Here is a 23,696-nt window from a genome sequence, read left to right as displayed (position 1 = left end):
CATTTCATCAACATAAAAAGACTATTACAGTTAAGAAAAAAAGTTTCATAATCACATACTCCTATTATGTGAAATATATATGGCATGTCATACCCTCATTCAATTTCTGCAATTTCCAGTTTTATCAATGGTTATTGTCCTTGTGGACTTAGAGCACTTCATGTTCTTTAGTTTTTAGTGTCTTTAATTATCCTGAGTATCCTCCCTGACTTATATTTTTCAGATAATTGCCTTTTTAATACAGTGGGAAACTTCTTAATGCTACCTGGAAACAAAACAAACAAAAAGACAGCTTATAGGTGAAATACCTAATCTGGAGCAGCAAGAAACTATCAACCCAATTGCCCTTGATTGTAATCCACTCTAAAACAGCAAACTATTTCCAAGGACGTACAAGACAATTCAAGAGGTCAATCTTTTATAGATGGCCCCAACTATCTCTGTTGTCTCAGTGTGTTAGGATTTATCACATAATCATTCAAGACTGGCAGCTCTTGCAGTGTAATAACATTAGAGGGCATAGGTTAGCTTGTATGCCTTTGCCAAACATTTCTCTTACATTGCTAAAACTTTTGTTGAATGTGTAAATCATGTTGACCGTATAAATGTCAGGACTACAGTGCTTCTGTTCTACAGTATAAGGAGCAATTGGGGAGTGTGAATACTAACTGTGATAATGCTGTTTTAGTGGGAAAAAACACTACAGATGACAAGGCTGATGCCCTCTAGTTACAAATATTGCACTTGCTTGAATGTAAAATATATACATCATATGCAAAATATCTTATATGCAAATCCTTAAAGAGATGCTCTTCTTCACTTAAAATCTGTCACTGAACAATTTTTGAAAGGAATAAGACTCAAGTGATTGAATCTATTGGAACAAGGAGCAAAAAGGCAAATATGAAAAATGGTCTGGAATCTTTCACTGGAAAAATAAGAACACATATCAGGGACTCAAAACACAGGTGCTTAAAATAATACAAGTAAGCAAGGTTTCACTAACAATTCTCATAGAATGTACTGATCCCTATCAAAAGCTCAGTAAATACGTTTACGTTTATGGCATAGTTAAATGAGAAGCTACACATTATTTCCATGATTTGCTGACTTGGTCTATTGCTTGCATTACTGAACAGTGCCCACTGTCCATACAGCATACATGAAAAATGGAAAAGTATAATGAATTTAAGAAGGTTATTTTTTTTATCATGGAAGCAATAATGATACAGTGATAAGACTAAGATCATGGGAACTGTCATATCAGACATATGAAATTCTAATTCAGGGTCCTCACACTGGCAAAAACCCTTCAGATGAAGGGAATAATATTCCATCAATGCATTGGGTCAATAGGGGATGGTGGAAAAAACAACTCACTAATGACAAGGAAACTCCCAAAGGGAAGTCACTTAAACCTAAATTTATCAAAAGGTGAGTTGAAGGTGCAGAGTTTTGCACATTCTCTATGGACTCATCCCTGCCAAAACACTTGGGTTTGACACCAAAACTGAAGTCTAGACATGAGCCCGTCAAGTATTTGCGTGGGGTAGATTTGCATTTCGTGATCTTTCCATCTCTGCTGACCTCAATCTCATCACATTGCAGTGGTGTAAATCAGGTTAACCTCCCACCCCTTTTAGTCATTTCCTCTGGATTAACACATTTATAATTGGGAGCAGAATTTGGCTCATAGAATTGAACTTTCAAAGACTGAGGTAGTGTCAACTTAGTTTACATCAGCTAATAATTGGAAGCTTTCTAGGGAAATATGCTTATGCACCTTAGGGCTTAAATAGATACATGCAACATACAAACCATAAATTAATCTTTTAGGTAAATAAAATCAGAGAATGAAAGCTTTACTACAGTCTTCATGGACTCAAAGCTGTATAGCTTTATGGGCCTACACCACAACAGCTTCACTATACAAGATTTAGATACCTCTCTGCACATATAGGTGCAAAACATGGCAGAAAAAAAATCCAACACTGTGGATCTTGCCTACCACACTTAAAAGCTAACAATGTCTGAATACCCTTGAGTGTGAAATAAGTTGTAGATCATACTGGAAATCGAGCTTTTGATCAGCTAGTAAAGGCTGTGTAAACACGGATTGCAAATTATAGGGGACTTCTCCAAGATACATTCCTTAGAAAGTATTTCTAATACTGATCTTATAAATCACTCAAACTGTCTAGGAAAGCCTTACCAGCACCATGGTGCCTGCTGAATCTAGTTTTGGAACCTTATTTTTAAATTCTATGGTTTGGTATTGTACATTTGCATTGACTTGCTAGAACAAGCTCTCTGATACTTAAAATACCGTGTAGAAGGTTGTGCACCTAATTTTCCAGATTGCTGAAAACTCTTACACTGTACTGGCCACACGTTGACCTTTCCTTTGCATTCTGATCTTGTGAGGTTATGCCTTCAACTTTGCCTTAAATTTTAGGGTTTTTTGTGGGGGTCCAGCCACTGTCCTCGTATTGGAAATATGACAAATGCAGTGAACTATACAGTAAGCTATGTATTATACTCTGGGTTAGTTACATTTTGTCAGCTTGAGTTGACTATATAAGAATGGCTAAACTGGGTCAGACCATCTTGGCCAGTGTCCTGTATTCCAACAGGGGCCAGTGCCAAATGCTTTAGAGGGAACAAACAAACAGTGCAATTGAGTGATCCATCCCCTGTTGTTCAGTCTCAGCTTCTGACAGTCAGAGGTTTGGGGACACCCACAGCATGGGGTTGTGTCCCTGAGCATCTTGGCTAATAGCCATTGATGGATCTATTTTTTTTTAAATCCAATTATACTTTTGGTCTTCACAACATCCCATGGCAACAAGTTCCACAGGTTCACTTTGCATTGTGTGAAGTAGTACTTCCTTATGTTTTAAACCTGCTGCTTATTAATTTCATTGGGTGACCCCTGGTTCTTGTGTAACATGGAGGGGACAAATAACGCTTCTCTATTTATGTTCTCCATACAATTCATGATTTTATAGACCTCTATCATTGAACATAAGAACAGCCATACTGGGTTAGACCAAAGGTCCATCTAACCCAGTATCCTGGCTTTTGACAGTAGTCAGTGCCAGGTGACTCAGAGGGAATGAACAGAACAGGGAATCATCAAATGATCCATCCCCTGTCACCCATTCCCAGCTTCTGGCAAACAGTTTAAGAGAGTTGGCAGTTTTTCCAGAGACATTATTAAAGGCACAAGAGCAAACTATCCCACTGCGTAGGAAAGATAGGAAGTATGGCAAGAGACCACTTTGGCTTAACCCGTAGATCTTCAATAATCTGAAACTCAAAAACAAAAAACAAAAAGGTCCTACAAAGAGTGGAAACTAGGTCACATCACAAAGGATGAATATAAACAAACAAGTGTGTAGGGACAAAAATCAGTAAGGCCAAGGCACAAAAAGAGGTTAAACTAGCTAGAGATGAAGGGTAAAAAGAAAGCTATCCCCTGGCATCCACAGAGCACTATAGCAACTCTATTACCACTTGTCAAGGTTCCTCCCCCACTCTGAACTCTAGGGTACAGATGTGGGGACCTGCATGAAAAACCTCCTAAGCTTATCTTTACCAGCTTAGGTCAAAACTTCCCCAAGGTAACAAATATTACCCCCGTTATCCTTGGAATGGCCGCTACCACCACCAAACTAATACTGGTTACTGGGGAAGAGCTGTTTGGACGCGTCCTTCCCCCCAAAATACTTCCCAAAACCTTGCACCCCACTTCCTGGACAAGGTTTGGTAAAAAGCCTCACCAATTTGCCTAGGTGACTACAGACCCAGACCCTTGGATCTTAAGAACAATGAACAATCCTCCCAACACTTGCACTCCCCCTTTCCTGGGAAATGTTGGATAAAAAGCCTCACCAATTTGCATAGGTGACCACAGACCCAAACCCTTGGATCTGAGAACAATGAAAAAGCATTCAGTGTTTTACAAGAAGACTTTTAATAAAAAATAGAAGTAAATAGAAATAAAGAAATCCCCCCTGTAAAATCAGGATGGTATATATCTTACAGGGTAATTAGATTCAAAAACATAGAGAACCCCTCTAGGCAAAACCTTAAGTTACAAAAAAGATACACAGACAGAAATAGTTATTCTATTCAGCACAATTCTTTTCTCAGCCATTTAAAGAAATCATAATCTAACACATACCTAGCTAGATTACTTACTAAAAGTTCTAAGACTCCATTCCTGTTCTGTCCCCGGCCAAGACGACTACAGACAGACCCAGACCCTTTGTTTCTCTCCCTCCTCCCAGCTTTTGAAAGTATCTTGTCTCCTCATTGGTCATTTTGGTCAGGTGCCAGCGAGGTTACCTTTAGCTTCTTAACCCTTTACAGGTGAGAGGAGCTTTCCCCTGGCCAGGAGGGATTTCAAAGGGGTTTACCCTTCCCTTTATATTTATGACACGCCCCCCAAATCTCAGCTAGGGTGAAACACTGGCTGGGATTTCTTCCTGGAGCTCTAGGAAAACAGAGTTAATAAGACACATGCATCTCTAAATATACTACCAAGTACATAAAGACTAACAATATTTTCCACATCTCAAGGACGATTTTAACCAGTTGATTCTGGGAAACTTTCACGGGAGAGTGCATCAGCCACTTTGTTAGAAGCTCCTGAGATGTGTTGGATGTCGAAATCAAAATCTTGGAGAGCTAAACTCCACCGAAGAAGTTTTTTGTTAGTTTCTTTGACGGTGTGAAGCCACTTTAGTGCAGCATGGTCGGTTTGCAGGTGGAAACGCCGTCCCCAAACATATGGGCGTAGCTTTTCCAGAGCGTAGACAATGGCATAACATTCTTTTTCAGTGACTGACCAGTTGCTTTCCCTCTCAGACAGTTTTTTGCTGAGAAACACTACAGGGTGGAATTCTTGATCAGGTCCTTTCTGCATTAAAACTGCTCCCACACCACGCTCGGATGCATCTGTGGTTACTAGGAACGGTTTGTCAAAGTCTGGGGCCCTTAGTACAGGGACAGACATGAGTGTCGCTTTAAGCTTGTTAAAGGCCTTCTGACACTTTCCGGTCCACTGAACAGCATTTGGCTGTTTCTTTTTGGTTAGGTCTGTCAGTGGGGCAGCGATTTGGCTGTAGTGCGGTACAAATCGTCTGTAATAACCGGCCAAGCCTAAGAAGGATTGAACCTGTTTCTTTGACTTTGGGACAGGCCACTTTTGGATAGCATCCACTTTGGCCTGTAGGGGGCTGATAGTTCCTTGACCCACCTGGTGTCCAAGGTAAGTCACTCTGTTTAGGCCTATTTGACACTTCTTAGCCTTAACAGTTAGTCCTGCCTCCCTTATGCGCTCAAGGACTTTTTGTAGATGTTCCAGGTGGTCTGCCCAGGAATCCGAAAATATGGCCACATCGTCAAGGTAGGCGACTGCATATTCTCCTAATCCCGCTAGGAGACCATCTACAAGTCTTTGGAAAGTGGCGGGTGCATTTCGCAGCCCGAAAGGGAGTGCATTAAATTCATACAGCCCGAGATGTGTGATGAAGGCTGACCTTTCCTTGGCAGATTCATCTAGCGGTACCTGCCAGTACCCCTTGGTTAAGTCCAAGGTAGAGATGAACTGGGCCCTTCCCAGTTTCTCTAATAGTTCATCTGTGCGTGGCATTGGATAGTTGTCTGGGCGAGTTACAGCATTTAGCTTACGGTAGTCCACGCAAAAACGTATTTCCCCATCTGGTTTGGGAACTAGAACCACTGGAGATGCCCATGCACTTTCAGAGGGGCGGATTACACCCATCTGTAACATATCCTGGATCTCCCGTTCTATAGCAGTTTTAGCTTGAGGAGACACCCGGTAAGGTTGGACCCTAGTTGGGTGAGCATTACCTGTGTCAATGGAGTGGTATGCCCGTTCAGTCAGTCCTGGGGTGGCTGAGAACGTTGGCGCGTAGCTAGTGCACAGCTCCTGGATCTGCTGTCGCTGCATACGCCCAAGGGTCATGGAGAGGTTCACCTCTTCCACACCACCAGCACATTTCCCTTCGTAGTAGACACCTTCAGGCCACTCAGCATCGTCTCCTCCCTGGGCTGTAAACTGACAAACCTTTAATTCTCTGGAATAAAAGGGCTTTAGAGAATTAATATGATACACCTTAGGCTTTCGGTTGGAGGTGGGGAATGCTATGAGATAATTAACAGCTCCCAGGCGCTCCTGGACCACGAATGGCCCTTCCCACGATGCTTCCATTTTATGGGCCTGGAGCGCCTTTAAGACCATGACCTGGTCTCCTACTTTGAAGGAACGCTCTCTGGCATGTTTATCATACCAGGCTTTTTGCTCTTTTTGAGCATCCTGTAAGTTTTCTCTAGCAAGGGCTAAAGAGGTTCGGAGGGTGTTTTGTAGGTTGGTTACAAAGTCCAGAATGTTAGTTCCTGGAGAAGGTGTAAATCCCTCCCATTGCTGCTTCACCAACTGCAATGGCCCCTTAACCTCACGGCCATATACAAGTTCAAATGGGGAAAACCCTAAACTGGGATGTGGTACAGCTCTGTAGGCAAAGAGCAACTGCTGCAATATTAGGTCCCAATCATTGGAGTGCTCATTTACGAATTTACGTATCATGGCCCCCAAAGTTCCATTAAACTTCTCCACCATGCCATTTGTTTGATGATGGTAAGGAGTGGCAACCAAGTGATTTACCCCATGAGCTTCCCAAAGGTTTTTCATAGTTCCTGCCAGGAAATTAGTCCCTGCATCTGTGAGGATGTCGGAGGGCCAACCTACCCTGGCAAAAATGTCTGCTAGTGCCTGGCACACACTTTTAGCCCTGGTGTTGCTCAGAGCTACTGCTTCCGGCCATCGGGTGGCAAAATCCATGAAAGTCAGTATGTACTGCTTTCCTCTGGGTGTCTTTTTCGGAAAAGGACCCAGAATATCCACAGCTACTCGCTGAAATGGAACTTCAATGATGGGGAGTGGCTGGAGAGGAGCTTTGACCTGGTCTTGGGGTTTTCCCACTCTTTGGCACACCTCACAAGACTGGACATAGGTAGAAACATCCTTGCCCATTCCCTCCCAGTGGAATGACCCCCCCAAACGGTCTTTGGTCCTGTTCACCCCAGCATGGCCACTAGGGTGATCATGGGCTAAGCTCAAGAGCTTGGCCCGGTATTTAGTTGGAACTACCAACTGTCTCTGAGGATGCCAGTCTTCCTGGTGTCCCCCAGAAAGAGTTTCCTTGTATAAAAGTCCTCTTTCTACAACAAACCTGGATCGATTAGAAGAGCTGAGAGGCGGTGGGTTGCTCCGTGCCGCCGTCCAAGCTCTCTGGAGGCTTTCATCTGCTTCCTGTTCGGTCTGGAACTGTTCCCTTGATGCTGGAGACATCAGTTCCTCATGGGATTGTGGACCTAGGCTTGGTCCCTCTGGAAGCGATATAGGGGATGGAGCTGTTTCTGTTGACTGTGAACCGCTCTCCGCTGGTGTACTATGTTGGGATTCAGGCTCCGGCTGAGCCTCTTGTGTAGGGTTATCGGCTGCTGCCAGTTCAGGTTCGGTGGGGCCCTCTGGTGTTGAGGTTGCAAGTACTGGATTCAGTGCTGACACGGGGTCTGGTGTTGGTTGTTCGGCTGGTTCCGGTTCTGGGACTGGTTCCGTCTGGGTCTCTGGGACTGGATCCACTACTGCTGTTGCAGACATTGGCCTGGGGTCCAGGTCCATCACCTCTGACTGGGTCCTGATAGAAGTTTCCGGAACAGAGCTAGGCCTCACGGCTTGTTTAGCCTGGTTGCGGGTGACCATTCCCACCCTCTTGGCCTGCTTCACATGATTGGCCAAGTCTTCCCCCAACAGCATGGGGATGGGATAATCATCATAGACTGCAAAAGTCCACATTCCTGACCAGCCCTTGTACTGGACAGGCAACTTGGCTGTAGGCAAATTGAAAGAGTTGGACTTGAAGGGTTGAATCGTCACTTGGATCTCTGGGTTGATTAAATTGGGGTCCACTAAGGAAGCATGGATAGCTGACACTTGTGCTCCGGTGTCCCTCCACGCGGTGACCTTCTTCCCACCCACACTCACAGTTTCCCTCCGCTCCAAGGGTATCTGGGAGGTATCTGGGCCTGTGGACCTCTGGTGTGATTCCGGTGCAATGAACTGTAATCTGTTGGGGTTCTTGGGGCAGTTGGCCTTTACATGCCCCAGCTCGTTACACTTAAAACATCGTCCAGCTGACGGGTCACTGGGGCGAGGAGGGTTGCTGGAGAACGGGGTGGTGGGACGATAAGGGGTCTGGAGGGTTCTTTGGGAGGTAGGTGGGGCTTTGGGCGGCCCCCGGTAATAGGGTGTGGTCTGGGGTGGTCCCTTCTGGTCTCCGCTCCAACTGCGACCAGTTTTCTTCTTCTCTGCCACCTCCACCCATCTGGCTCCAATCTCTCCTGCCTCAATTACAGTTTTGGGTTTCCCATCTAGGATGTATCTTTCTATTTCCTCAGGAACACCCTCTAAGAATTGTTCCATTTGCATTAGGAAGGGCAAATTTACTGGAGATTCAACACTTGCTCCTGATATCCAGGCATCCCAATGTTTTACAATGTGGTAGGCATGTCGGGTAAATGACATGTCTGGTTTCCACCTTAGGGCTCTGAACCTCCGACGAGACTGCTCGGGTGTTATCCCCATTCTGACTCTCGCCCTGGATTTAAACAGTTCATACTTGTTCATGTGTTCTTTAGGCATTTCAGCTGCCACCTCAGCTAAGGGTCCACTGAGCTGCGGCCTCAGCTCTACCATGTATTGGTCAGTAGAGATGTTGTACCCAAGGCAGGCCCTTTCGAAGTTTTCTAAGAAGGCCTCAGTATCATCACCTGCCTTGTAGGTGGGGAACTTTCTGGGATGGGAAGTGGTACCTGGAGAAGGATTGCTAGGGTTTGTTGGTATATTCTGCTGGGCCTTTATCCTCTCCATCTCCTCCACATGCTTCCTCTCTTTTTCCTTCTCCTCCTCCTTCAGCCGCATGAGTTCTATCTGTCTTTCATGTTCCCTTTGTTTTTCCTCAGCCTGAAATTTGGCTAATTCCAGCTGTAGTCGAGCTGAGGATTTGGCCATTCTAACCTCTCTGTTTTTAACTAACTTTACACCCGAGGTTTAGAAATAAACAAACAAAACTTGGCTGTAAAATTTTGCTGTGCTGGAATAGAATACCTATTCTCTGATAGTGATTGTCAGCCTACAGAAAAAGACAATTCCCTTGTCTCTGCTCTGGGCCCAAATTAAAGCAAAAAACCTCCAACTACTTGGAAAACTGCTTACCCAGCCCAAAGGAAAAAAAAAATTTCTTTTCAAACCTGTGCTCCTTGTAAAACAAAAAAAAATCAAAATCCTAAAAAAAAAACCCTGCCACTTTTGTCTCCAGGCAAATGGGTAGAGCACACACCCCCTATTTACTTTTAGGAAGAAAAGAAAAAAAAAAAAACCTCTGGGTTGGAAGACTGTGAATTTCCCTGCAGGAGTTAAGTACCCTGCCTCCAGGCAAGAAAACCTGCAATTCACAAGATAATCCCCTTTTGTCTCTGCTTGGCCACAAAGCAGAGAGAAACCAAGCTGCTTTCAGTTTCAAAGCTGCCTTCTGGACTTCCTAAAAATTCCTTTTTAAAATCTGTATTTCTAGTTCAAAAAATCTCAACTGGATCTCAAAATGATTTCAGGTTAATCCCACCACTGTGCCACCATGTCAAGGTTCCTCCCCCACTCTGAACTCTAGGGTACAGATGTGGGGACCTGCATGAAAAACCTCCTAAGCTTATCTTTACCAGCTTAGGTCAAAACTTCCCCAAGGTAACAAATATTACCCCCGTTATCCTTGGAATGGCCGCTACCACCACCAAACTAATACTGGTTACTGGGGAAGAGCTGTTTGGACGCGTCCTTCCCCCCAAAATACTTCCCAAAACCTTGCACCCCACTTCCTGGACAAGGTTTGGTAAAAAGCCTCACCAATTTGCATAGGTGACTACAGACCCAGACCCTTGGATCTTAAGAACAATGAACAATCCTCCCAACACTTGCACTCCCCCTTTCCTGGGAAATGTTGGATAAAAAGCCTCACCAATTTGCATAGGTGACCACAGACCCAAACCCTTGGATCTGAGAACAATGAAAAAGCATTCAGTGTTTTACAAGAAGACTTTTAATAAAAAATAGAAGTAAATAGAAATAAAGAAATCCCCCCTGTAAAATCAGGATGGTATATATCTTACAGGGTAATTAGATTCAAAAACATAGAGAACCCCTCTAGGCAAAACCTTAAGTTACAAAAAAGATACACAGACAGAAATAGTTATTCTATTCAGCACAATTCTTTTCTCAGCCATTTAAAGAAATCATAATCTAACACATACCTAGCTAGATTACTTACTAAAAGTTCTAAGACTCCATTCCTGTTCTGTCCCCGGCCAAGACGACTACAGACAGACCCAGACCCTTTGTTTCTCTCCCTCCTCCCAGCTTTTGAAAGTATCTTGTCTCCTCATTGGTCATTTTGGTCAGGTGCCAGCGAGGTTACCTTTAGCTTCTTAACCCTTTACAGGTGAGAGGAGCTTTCCCCTGGCCAGGAGGGATTTCAAAGGGGTTTACCCTTCCCTTTATATTTATGACACCACTTTACTGTGTTTCCCCTCCAGTAAATGAATATTCTGTGTTCAATATAATATTGCACACCTGCACTACATTGTGAACTTTTCATTTGCAATGATAAGGGAGTTTGTTCTAGGAAGCGGTTAGCTGCAATTGTTTAGTAAAAGAAAAGAAGAATGTACAATTTTGAGAGAAGATCTGTTTACGCAGTTGAAAGATACCAGAAAAAAAGAAATTGTAGGCTAAAATTTACTGTGGTAAATGTCTGAAGATCAAAAGACTATGTCAGAATTTTGTAAATTGAGGCAACTCTCTATTTAATGAAATGACCATATCAAGCAGATGCAGTTTGATGAATAGTCAAAATGAATCATGACTCAAAAGAAAAGCAGATTAACAATCTGATTTATCATAGCATTATTCGAATTTCACACTGGTAATTCAATGCCAGGATAGTTCAGTAACCCAGTGGTGAAGCAGTCCCAAAATACTTTGCTTGTTATACATGAAGATAAAATTTGGTTGAACTAGAGGTTAGTGACTAATATAGATCTGGGAAATAGATCTGGAATAACAGACATCAAATGGGAGAACTTATCCATTACGAGCACTGCAATTCTTGCTTTTATCCTCTTTGCTGCAGAACTTTGTACAACAGTTTGCAGAATGTTTTTAATACATCAAAAAATTCAGTAAACATTTTGTTCCTTTTACCATATTACTTTTACTTATAACCCCTTATGCCCCAGTGTTAGTCAGCTCCAGACCCAAGTGTAGTTTATACATTAGTGGGAGGGCAAGTAAAGGAAATGTGCTTTAAGATAAGGCTCTCTATACTGCTGTGCATAGCAATGTCTTGGCTTGTGTGAATGCAGATGTGAGTCACGCAAACCTGTCCGAAAAGTCCACATTGCAAGGCTTCACATGCACCAAACCCTTTTTGCCCACACCAACATTCTGGAACATATGCCTAGTGCTAAGATTTCTGGGTGCCTGTCTCAGGATCCTTTGTACCACAGAACAACTGGAGCCACTTTAATAACTGTTTTTTGTCATATTGTGGCAGAACTTGCCTGTTCTTTCTGGACCCCTGAGGGGAGGAAAGTTTAGCCTACCAACCTATTTAGCAGAGGCTCTTCTAGCTTGGCACGTTCCTCACTTCTCTCCATTTCACACAGGACCATGGATCCATTAGATGAAGTGCTCCTGCTTGAGGACGCATTGTTTATGTGGTAGAGAAGGCATTTAACAAGATGCTGGATGATCTTTCTGGAGCTTTTTCTAAAATGAAGAAGGCAGCTGGACTCCAAGCAAGATTCACTCATCGAAGACATGGTCAGCAATGATATTGCTATGGAATCCCCATGAATGTACCAGTGCTTTTGGTACAGGAGAACTACGGAGGGATGACAGTCATGCAGACCTAGGATGACCAGCAGTGAATCCAGAACTACTGCATGAAGAAACAACCTTTATGGAGCTGTAGGAGGAGTTTGCACAACCCCCCTGACACCAGAATACTCAATCAAAAGCAGCCCTTCTGGAATAGAAGCCAGTTGTTAGCAGCCTCTGGAAGACTACCCCAGAGTGCTATAGGTCCGCTGCACACCAATTTGGTCTTGTCAAGTCACAGGGGATAGTGGAGGTTTGAGGTGATTAACAGGGTTGTTTACAATAGGTGGTGAGCATAAGAAATATGCCTGAAATGATAGCTGGCTTTCAGAAAAATTGGGCTTCCAAACTGTACTAGGGCCATCAATGGCACTCAAATGCCCATAGTTTGTCTGCCAGCAGGAACAAGCTGTAATTGTATGATTAGAACCTGCTGTGCCCTGCACAGCACTGGTGACGTGAAAGACAAGTATTTCACGTGGAGTGGGCTCAGGACGATGCTGTTTCGAAGGCCCAGTACAGACAACTGGATAGTGCACCAATCAATACGGGGGCTGGGCCCAGGTGGGAAGGGAATAAGACTGTTACTAGTATTAGTTAGAACTGATTTTCAGGTGAGACAACACCTTGAAGATATAAGTCTTAGCATTCTCAGAATGCAAAAATGACATTTTTTCAGGCCAGTGGTGGGGTTTCCTCTTTTTACAAGAAGGAGATTGTTAGCAGTCAGGTGTCTGAACAACATATTAATAAGTCATGAGGTTTGGTGGGTTACGAAGATGGTCCTACAGAGACAAGGTGAGTGAGGGAATAACTTTTCTTGGCCCAACTTCTGTTGGAGAGAGAGACAAAGTGGTCCTAGCAAGTTTACTATCCCCTTAAATCTGACTCAGACTCAAACTCCTGCTTCATGAAAAGTTTGCATGTATCACCTGCCGGGAGTGGAAGGACCATCAGTGTAATGCTGAAATATGGTGAAGATAAATAGCAGCACACCTTGGTTGTCCAATACAACACGGGCAGACCAAAAAGAACAAAGGCAGATGTGTGTGGACTATCAACTCATACAGCCTGTTATCTAGTTATTCTTTTTAAAATAGCAAAGGAAGTTTTAAAGAGTCTGTCTCCAATTCCCCCCCCACTCCCCTTTTCTGGACAGCCATTTTGGTTTGCACATGGTCTAGGGAAGAAGATGTCCTAAGCAGAAGCTGAACATAACCCAATGCCTCACTTACCCCCGCCACCCATGACAATATTATTGGCCATAATCCAGAACTTTCTCTTTAAAAAAAAAACCACCCCCCAACAACAACTTCCCCATTTATAAACATGGTAGGCAGCTCTTTCCAGGCTGCAGAGTGGATCCTGGGCCATGTGCCTATCCAGGTTCCTCCCCAAGTTCACCTCTGAACAGGTCACCTGGGTAAGGCAACCGATCCTGGGCTTCCAGGTCTGCAGTCAGATCCTGTTCCTGGGACTACATTGTTGCATCATCTACTTGCTCTGGTTTGATAAGATTATCCAGATTCAGGATGGGTTACAGTGGGCTTTAGTGCTTGGAGCTGTAGCAAACAACAGATCAAGCCCCTCCTAGTAGGATCATGTGCAGGATATGTCACTGGATTTGCAGTTTGCATCTCTGGCATACTTCAGGTGCTTGACCTGCTCCACTGCACACCAGTCTGGTGTATGTCCACTTCCCTCAACCTCTTGGAGATGAGCTTGTAGTTGAGCAGATTCCTTGAGTTCTTGATAAAAGTCATGCTCTAAGGAGTACTCATGCCAGAGGTTCATTACTATCCTAGTATGCTCTTCTGGCTAGCTAGCAGCCCTCTGTAAGCAAGGCATATTCCATGCTGTGCTGAGCTGCTCTGAAAATGATAGGGGTTTAGTAGGTTGTGTGATGGGTTGGACCCTTTAGGATACTACCTGATGGGCTGAGATACTACTGAGCCTGTCTGTTATGCCATCCTGGAATTCTTTTTACCTGTCTTGCTGAGCCAGGCCATTAAGCCTCCTCCAGCAAACACACAGGCAGGGCCACACCCAACTGCAGAACGAAACAGACGCTGAGATCAGTTCTGAGAAGGCTCAGTGTAAGGGATGTGCCCCAGCACTCAGGTGTCCACCATCCTTGGAATGCAGACCCAAAGATATATTATGAAATCTGCCTCCTCCCTCAATGTGGAGGGAGGTATGCACAACTTCTCCCCTCCCCAGTTAGAAATTACAGAAACAGGGTTTAATAAGAAACAAAACAAATTTTATTAACTATAAAAGGCAAATTTTAAGTGGTTAAAGGGGTAGCAAACAGAACACACAAACTAAGCTGGTTTCTCAAAAGAAATTGGTTACAAATAGTAATCTCTCAACCTAGATATCATTGCAGGCAGATTACAGAAAGTCTTGAAAGGCAGATGCACTGGTCTCCAGCTTAAGACCTCAGGTTTTATTACTCACAAGCTGGACGCCCTTCAGAAGAGAACCATGATGTCACTCCCTTACCGTATATAGCTCTTGTGTGAGGTGGGAACCCCTTTGTCTTCCAGTACCAGGTGACTTGGACCCAGGTCTCTGCATGGCTGTGGCAGCCATTGCTCAGAAGAGGTCTCCAGAGTCCACAGGAAGACTAAAGCTCTTTTACAGTCAATTGTCTATGCTAATGTCCCATTAGCCCTGTCTGGCTTTCCATTGTTATACCTGAAGGGCTAGTTGGGGTTGATGCCCAAAGTAATGCATTTGAAATGCAGATATATAGTCACTACTCCTAACTTCAGATACAGAAATGACAGTCATCCATTTTTAATAATCACATTCAGTAAATCATAACCTTTCCAATGATATCTCACATGAGCCATCTTGCATAAGTTATTTCTCAGTTATGTCATACTCATATCGTAAGCATATTTTCATACAGAATATGGAATGAAACATCACAGAGTGCATGGAAAATGAAGGGCTAAACCCTGAAAGAACTTCCAGTGCATAGAAGATGAGTGGGCAGTTTCCTAGGTAGATGGCTCAGAAGATACAGGCACAGGAAACTGAGGGAACAGCAGAGGAGGGCAATCTAGGCTCAAATGCAGGTACCTGTGCCTTTGCTACTGCAGCACTACAGAGGGGGAGGTTAGAGGAATTGGTCACAGCGCAGTCTGCACACTCGCCCCCTCCTCCCCCCATGAGCTCAGCAGTGTGATCTACTCACCCTGAGGCGTGTGCTTAAGGGCTTTGAGTGTGTATAATGGGGGAGGGGGAGACACAGATTATGGGCATCTCCATGCACCTTCATATGCAGAAAGCTTACAGTATGAACTTAACCCTACAGTTGTGCCCAAGCACACATGGAACAAGGAAAGAGCAAGAGAGGAAAAGACAACAAAAAAGGGACAAAGGAGCAAGACAGAAGGAATAACAGGGGGGAAGAATCCACAGAGAATGGAAGAATGAGCTGCCAAATATATAGGCTTTAGAAACTGGGAAGAGCGCTTCAGATTGCTGACAGGGGAGAATGTTGGTGGAGTATCTGGTTAGCATGTATTAGGGGACTGGTAGGTACTTGTTAGATTAGGAGGGGTGGGATTTTAAAATGGAAATGAAGAGGTCTGTTTTATCATCCTCCCATTTCAAAGCCTTTCCCTGGCAAAGATTTCTGGTGTCCATTCTCTGTATGTATGACTATCATTTCTCTACTCAATCAATAACTTTTACAGGGAAAGAAAGGAAACTAGAATCACTTCAAAGTTATCGACCTCCAATCTTTGTCTCCCAGCGTAGTTTACTGACTTCTTTTCCCTAGGATATGGGGCTGCGCTGTCTGCTGCCTTTGTTCAAATATGCATGTATTAGCTTGTAATACTTTCTGAGATGCTCAAAATGCTCCAAGTAGCATTGCACACTGCTTTGCATATATCTGAGCATGGGATAGATTGGAAGTCACTCAACTTTCTTTATAAACAAGGATATGCTGATCAGAAGGCAGTAAGTAGTAGCCAGATGTCTATCGGGCTGATTGCAATGAAACTATGACACACCTCCCATTTCAGTACAAGTCAGCTAGGACACTATGGTTGTCTCTCAAAGTTGGAATAATAACTAATAATGAAAATATTTGGCTTATTATTATGATTTATATTGCAGTAATGCCTACAAGGCAGAGTCAGGGATCAGGATCCCATTATGCTAGAGACTATACAAACAACATGCACAAAGACGGGCCCCGATCCAGACAGCTTGCAATATAGGTTTATGAAAAGACATAAGAAGTGGAGAAAGACAAATGGGGGGCAAAGTAACAGAAAATATGGGTGCATTTGCATATATAAGTAATCACAGCTGGCCACCAGCCTAGCATCAGTGCCAAATGGTAGTGATCTCTAGGCATCAAAAGAAAGCTAGGTTTCAAAGAGGAATTTTTTATAAAAAGGGGTGAATTTACTAATTGTGATGGGACCTTCCTCCAAGTCATAAAGAAGCTGCATAGGAAAGCAAAAAGTGGTTGTGGGAAAAGTGGACAAGCAAGTGTTCAAAGCAAGTGTCACTAGTAGAGCAAAATTAGGGGCTGACCATATGATAAGGAGTTAGATAGAATAGCTGGGGGAAGCTTAAAGGTAAAGATAAGAAGCTTGCGCTTGATGCAGTAGAGAAAAGGAAGCTTGGGGAGGGATGTAAAAGTGGTTGAGAGATGGGGTAATGATGATCCTTAATGGAACAGCATCTAGAGCTGTTTAACAAGTAGAATTTACATTGCTGAGAAACTTTTTTTTTTTTTTTTTTAAAAAAAAACTTCCTAAAAGAACAAAATGTTCAATATCCAGGACAAATATAGTGTATACTGAGGCTGAATAAATTAAAAAAACAGATGTCTAATTAAGAAATGTTCTTTAAGATTTTTTTTTTTAATATAACCCTTTCTAGGACTATTTCCAAAGGACATCGGAATCTTGTTTTAGAACAAAACAATGAGCAAGTTTCCCACAACACCATTAGTCTCTCTGCTTTCAGTTCAACCCATACTTCCCTCTTTGTTGCTCCTCTTTATATTTTAAAACCAATTAAGTTATTTATAAAAAATATCATAATACCACACAAATATTAAGGAATCCCCATTAAAAATCATTTACTTAACATCCAGCCATACAACTATAATTAGCTAATAAGCATAAAATTGATAACATTCCAATACAAGAACAAAAAGTTAAGAAGCTAGAGAATTGATTTCTGAAAAGACTGTTACAACAGAAATAGTCCATAGTTGCAGCTCCCCACAGCCAACCACAATTTGTTGTTAAAAATCATGAGCCAATGCCATAACTAAGTTTGTTACAAACTGTTGCTCAAGTCCGAAAAAGTTTCTGAAAGTACTCAAGGAGATAATCTCTTAACAGTGTGTTGCCATGGACCTCTTATTATGAAAGTATGGAAAGGAACTCGGATCAGGGCAACCTATTTAAAAAATAAAGCTGTGTGCTTGATACTTAATTTAGTTTTAAGCTTGGTGGGTTTAAATTGATACAGAGCATATTAATTGAAATGATGGATAATGAAACATTTCAGTACCTAGGCAACAGGGTGATCCTTTTGGCTAAGTACAGTTACATATTTTTGCTCACTGAATAGCTATATGAATACAGTTAAGATCTACACATTATCAAAATGCATCTGCCAGATTAGTGTACAATGACGACCACCCTTATTTATTCAGACTGGAATTTCAAAGGTGCCTAAACTCTCAGTGACTTTCAATGGGAGCTGAATGCGTAACTTAGCTCCTCTAAAAAAAAAAAAAAACACAAAACAAAAGAACACCTCAGCTTTGGTGCTCACAAAAGCAAAGCACTAACAGCTCTAGCAACAGTTCATGAGAGCAGGTGCTCTCCACAGTACCTAACACAACCTTGAGTGTTGTATTCCCATGTGACCAATGGTCCAAGCCTTCAGAGTTCTTCTCTTCAGGCTTTGTGATGCAGTTGTTATGACTACCAATGGTACCAGATATTTGTGCATTATTATGCACAAGAATAGAGTTAGGCCTATAAGGTTGAGAAAGACAGGACCAAAGTCTTAAATGCACAGCAATAAGTCATTAAAAATGGGGTTGGTAAAACCATAAGCAGACGGTAAACTAAAAATATGACTGAAGGACAGACATCCAGCTGTCAATACTAGAAGGCAAGAGCCTATTTCAAATCCTGCTTCTTACACACAAATAGCCCCTTTGAATAAAATAGGACTATTTTGTTGAACACCACATGTAACATTATGTCCCGGGGCAAACAGAACTGTATTCAATGATGAACCTTTTTCTAGGTACACGGTTCAAACCACTTCAAGACATATTCATTTGGTTGTTTTCACTTGGCATAAAGCAAGCTTCCACAAAATCTTATCTGCAGTTTCTACTCTTATGAACAGTAAGAGTGCCTTTTCTTCCTTAAATAGAATTATATAGTATCAAAAACATACATTAAAAAGTCACATAAATTCAGGATTTCCGTCTTATTTTTATAAGTGATTCTAATTCTAATGCCTACTTGCTAAAGGGTTTTATTTTAATTATCCATAATAAGATATTTGTGACCCAGTCACTTCCACACTCAGGTCAGACCATGGCCAGGCCCCCAATCAGGTGTAAGGAAATAAAAGATCTTTTAGCTGTTGCCCTCTTCAAGCATGCACCTCCTGCAGCAGGTTTACTCAGCACCAGTAGCTAGGTCAAACAATAGTTCCACAACAGGCTTACTTTCCCTCAGGGAGGCTCTAGCAAGCCGTAGTCTCTCAGGTTATTCCTGGTCCAAGCCAAACTTCTCTCACAGAACAAAAACTGATCTTTTTAGTCAGCTCCCAACTGAGCCCTGCTTGCTCTTTTTAATCCCTCACTCCAAGCCTCACACCAGCTGTAGGTGTAGCAGGGCGGACTGATTGAGGCCATGAGAGCTCATTAAGCCTTTCCCTGCCAGAGTGAAGTTTTTGTACCCCATCACACTATTTTATAAAGCAATGGGTTCAAACAGTGTAGTGACTATGTAAGTAACTGTAGTTGTCATATTCACAACAACAGCTGATAAATAGGATTGCACAACAGAAATTATTTCAATGTGACTGCGCTGACCATGATCCTGAGATTCTCCCTTACTCTTTTCAGAATAAGCAACTGGGATTTCCTATCCAAATGGAAGGATCCTCTACTTAACATTTAATCAAAAGGGCAGTGTGCATGCACCCTGGTTAATAGTCTAATAGAGTGCTTTATGAACCCAGGTTCCAGAGTGGAACTTGAACCCATGACTCTGGATCAGAGATTAGATTCTGAGAGCTACGAGTTAAACAAAATGTATGAGTAGATACAACTTTGGCATTCAACAGCAGACAGCAGTTTACAATCTGAAAACAGTAACAGAAATGGATTAAGTGTTTTATTTCTCTTCTTCATTCTTTATGCAGTTTGTCACAAGAATTGTTTTCTGTCCTAATTCCAATATTTGAGGTTGTGCAAGGTGTACGTATTCATTGTCTCCAGTGTTCACTGAATCCTAACAGTGCATAGAATTATTTTGACCGCTGCAGTATACTGCATATTGAAGGGCTCACCCTTGCTATAATGTGCTTGCTTTACCAATTACAGCCTCACTAAGTGTTGGGGAACTGGTGGAATGTCCAGTTAAGTCAGAAAATATTGAAAGAGCTCAAAACAAACATATTAGAGAAAATCTACTGAGGCAATAAAATTCAAATGATCCATTCCTGTGACAAAGATTGAAAGAGAGAATGGGAAGTGGCACAAAACTAATTCATTCTCACAAAAAAGTCAACAGGAGAAAACAACATTGTGTTTGAATTTTCAGATTGTAAACTTCTCTAACAAAGAGTACAGTTTACAGCTTCCTTCCAAAATCTACTTTTAAGTCAGGCAGGCCTACAGTAAGTTTCAAGGATTTTTCTTTACTGATCAAGAAAAATCAAGTATGACAAGGAACTCTGAACCATTGTCTATTTGTGGTATTTTTAACTCTACATCTTTGAGAGGGGTGTGTAGATATATGCACCTGTGGATAGCTTTATGAATTTGACTGTAAAACTTTTCAGGGGAGGGACAATAACTTCCTCTGTGTTTGTACAGTGCCAATAGTACAATGGGGCCCCAGTCCCAACTTTGACCTCTGGGCACTACCATAATACAAATAAATGATTACTAATAATAATCTGTCACATTTGACTGTATACTTGTATCATTTAAATATATGATAGCTACAGTAAAAGATGTCTTTTCCCACACTTAATAGATTAGATCTGAAAGCAAAGTGGAAAAAGAATTTCTGGTAGCATCTTACAGCATGGCGGAAAATAATACAGGCTACATTTATACATAGCTAAGAGTAGGAACATTCCTGGTACTGTCAATAAATAGGTTTATATGCCAAATAGAAACATACTGAAGGAGGATGATATGTAAAGGGCAGGCACACAACACGGTATGTATGTAAAGTAATATATATACAAATCGAATATTGAAATCTCCTTTTCCACCTAAAATATAATAGAGTTATAGAATATATCTTTCTAAGGTACCTAATGGTTCCCATTAGTATAGTATCTGAGTACCTCACAGTCATTAATGTGTATATTATCACAACAGCCCATGCTGTAGAAAGTCTTACTATTATTCCCATTCTACATATTGGGGTTGGAGATGGGAGGGAGATGCAGGCAGAGAGAGATTAAGGTCACGTCTACACTGCCTAGCAGTTCAGACTACAGAAGTGCTGAGCTGTAACTCTCCCCATGTGGATGCTGCAGGCATGAACTAAAAGGTTCCTACTTTACATTATTGTAGAGGAGGACTACACTAATGCAAATTATAGTCTGTATGGGGACACTCCCATGGTCGAAACTGAGAAACAGAATAGACTCACCCTACACGACTTGAGTAAAGTCACACTGGGAGTTTGTTTTAGAACAGGGAAATGAAGCTGGATCTCTTGAGTCATAGGTGAGCATCTGAGCCATTGAACCACCCTTCCTTTTCCCCCTTGCCTCTCTGGTTATAAACTGTGGGTAACAATTATGATGCTGGCAGCCCAGGTCCCAGCTCATGTCAATGCCCTCAGGCCTCACTAAGCACGGACAGATGCATAGCTGGGAACTGGTCTGGCTCACTGTGTGTTAGTGTTGTTATAACAGATATTAGTGTTATAAGAATGTATTTAGTGTTCAGACTTTATTATGCTTGTAGGATGCTGCATGTATTAATCTTATAACATTTTTACCCCATGTTTGCTTGTAACTATAAAAGTTTTTGCTCTAAACTGTAAACCCCCACAGTTAGGAGAGAAGCATTACCAAGTGTTAAATACTAGTTTACTACAAGAGGTATCATCCCCTCTCCAGAAAAAGGTGGTCCATAGCCACCAGTCAAGCTGTGGTTGAAGATTAGGGGAAAAAAAACTTTGGTGATTGCTTCCCCCCCACACAAAGAGAAGACATACACAAATCATCCCATCAGCTTGAGCCAGGGGGAAGGGAATAAAAATCCCTGCCAGGAAGAAATTGTTATCCCTCTGCTGCTTGGATTTCATGAAGAGGGCAAGCCTTCTAAGCATAAGCAAGAGATTCCCAGCTGTTTAGCTTGGGTTAGTCCTAAAGGACATATAGAGCTTGCACATTATAACATCTTGTGTTACCTTTTGAAACCTAATACTGTAACTCATTTATGTGTGTATGCATACCTGCTTTAACCTTGTAAATAACTCATTTCTTTTTCCTAGTTAATAAAACTTTAGATGGTTTATTATAGGATTGGCTACAAGTGTTGTCTTTGGTGTGAAATCTGAGGTACAATTGCCCTTGGGTAAGTGACTGGTCCTTTGGGACTGGAACTAACCTGAATATTGTTATGATTATTTGTGATAGGTGGTCCCTTACACCTAGACAAGCTTGCCTGGATGGCAAAATAGACTAGAGTACCCAAATCTGTGACTCCATGTTAAGGCTGTTATAGTGGTTGAGGAGTTCGCACTTGATATTTGGTTGGTGAAATCTAATTATAAAACACACACAGACGAATTGGGGTTTGTGCCCTGTTTCTTAACTGTTTGCCCTGAGATTGGCATTCATGGTCATGAGCCACTCCAGACAGCTTGACAACAATATTATTTGAATTACAGTGTTTTTGTACCCCTTACTATAGTACTTTTATAAAGGACACATCTCACCACGTGTAAGTAAATCAGAAGGATAACTATTATACAGTGCTGTATATCATCCTGACTTCCTTATCAATACAACCCTATATCAATGTTCAAATCTGTAAGATCTTAGACTGACAATTCCTAAATTCACGTAATTGACTAATGAAAAGATTCTCAGAATGAAAGTGCATGTATGTCCTGGGAAATTTTTACAACTGCAGAGAGATCATTTTACATGTCTGTTTATCTGAAATGGGCTTGCACTATATGAAAAAAAAAAGAAACCTTGAATATTGTGTATTGGTGGTGAAGGGCCAAAATCCATTAATGTGTATGTAAGATCTTAACTACAGTTTCCATTAACAACTTTTCATATAGGCCCGGAGTCCACAGCTTGGTCTGGGGCATGAGGGCTAGCTAACAAAGAACAATACATGACTAAGAGAAAGCTGTGGTGGACAGACAACCTTGTGTGTTTCAAGTCAATGAGTGGAGTCAGCATAACTCCAGATGGTGAGCTGTAATTGGATGTCCTTATCGTGAGTTACAGACACACAAAACGTTGCGAAGGGCCTCAACGTTAACTCCCTAGTGCAGGAAGAAGATAGTGGTACAATACCCCTCAGATGCCAGACAGAGTTCAGGGAGAGGCCTAACATGATTGACATGAGTTATGACATCCTCCCCTCACAGATGTATGTCAATCCCAGTTTACAGAAATGCAAAGGTAATTGTTATTGTTAAATACTAATGACTTCTTTTTTGCTTTCAATCTCCAGGAATGTACCTGTTGGTCAACCGGGAGAGCTGCTACCTCGTTCCCCTGGACCCCAAAATTAGGATTTAACCTATATACTTTAATAGGAATAGTTTGAGGGTAATTACCTGTGTATTAGCAATATGCTAAACTGAGCCATAGGTGGAGCCATTATGTAATCTTTTAGACCATTGGCTTATTGTGCTTAACTTGTCTTGGTGCTAGAACCTATCCAGGGGCTTCGGACCTCCCACCCCGTCGCTTCTCTCTGCCCAATGACCACCCTATATAATCTATTGTAATCAATTGTTTTGCAGTGTCTCTGAGCCTAATAAGCAAAGTGACACTCTGCCAGCGCTGTGCGTAATAAACCATTGTGCTTGACTCTACATAGTGTCCATTTCTGTTCCTTCAGTGGTGCTTATGATGTTAGGCCTAACTTGAATAAGGGATAAACATGTTGCAGCTGTAAAATATAAAATTTGTGTGTATCTGGTTTCCTGGGTTTCATGGGAGAGTACAATTATAAAGTTTTCAGACAATACCAAGCTGGAAGGAGTTGCAAGTGCTTCAGAGGACAGGATTAAAAGTCAAAATGATCTGGACAAACTGGAGCAATGGTCTGAAGTAAATAGGATGAAATTCAATATGGAAAATGCAAAGTACTCCATTTAGGAAGGAACAATCAATTGCACACATACAAAATGGGAAATGACTGCCTAGTAGGGAGTAC

This window comes from Lepidochelys olivacea (assembly GCF_965140295.1).
Source record: "Lepidochelys olivacea isolate rLepOli2 genome assembly, chromosome: 7".
NCBI classification, from domain to species: Eukaryota; Metazoa; Chordata; order Testudines; family Cheloniidae; genus Lepidochelys; species Lepidochelys olivacea.
The sequence above is the reverse complement of the archived record's forward strand: the minus strand, read 5'-3'. Positions refer to the sequence as shown.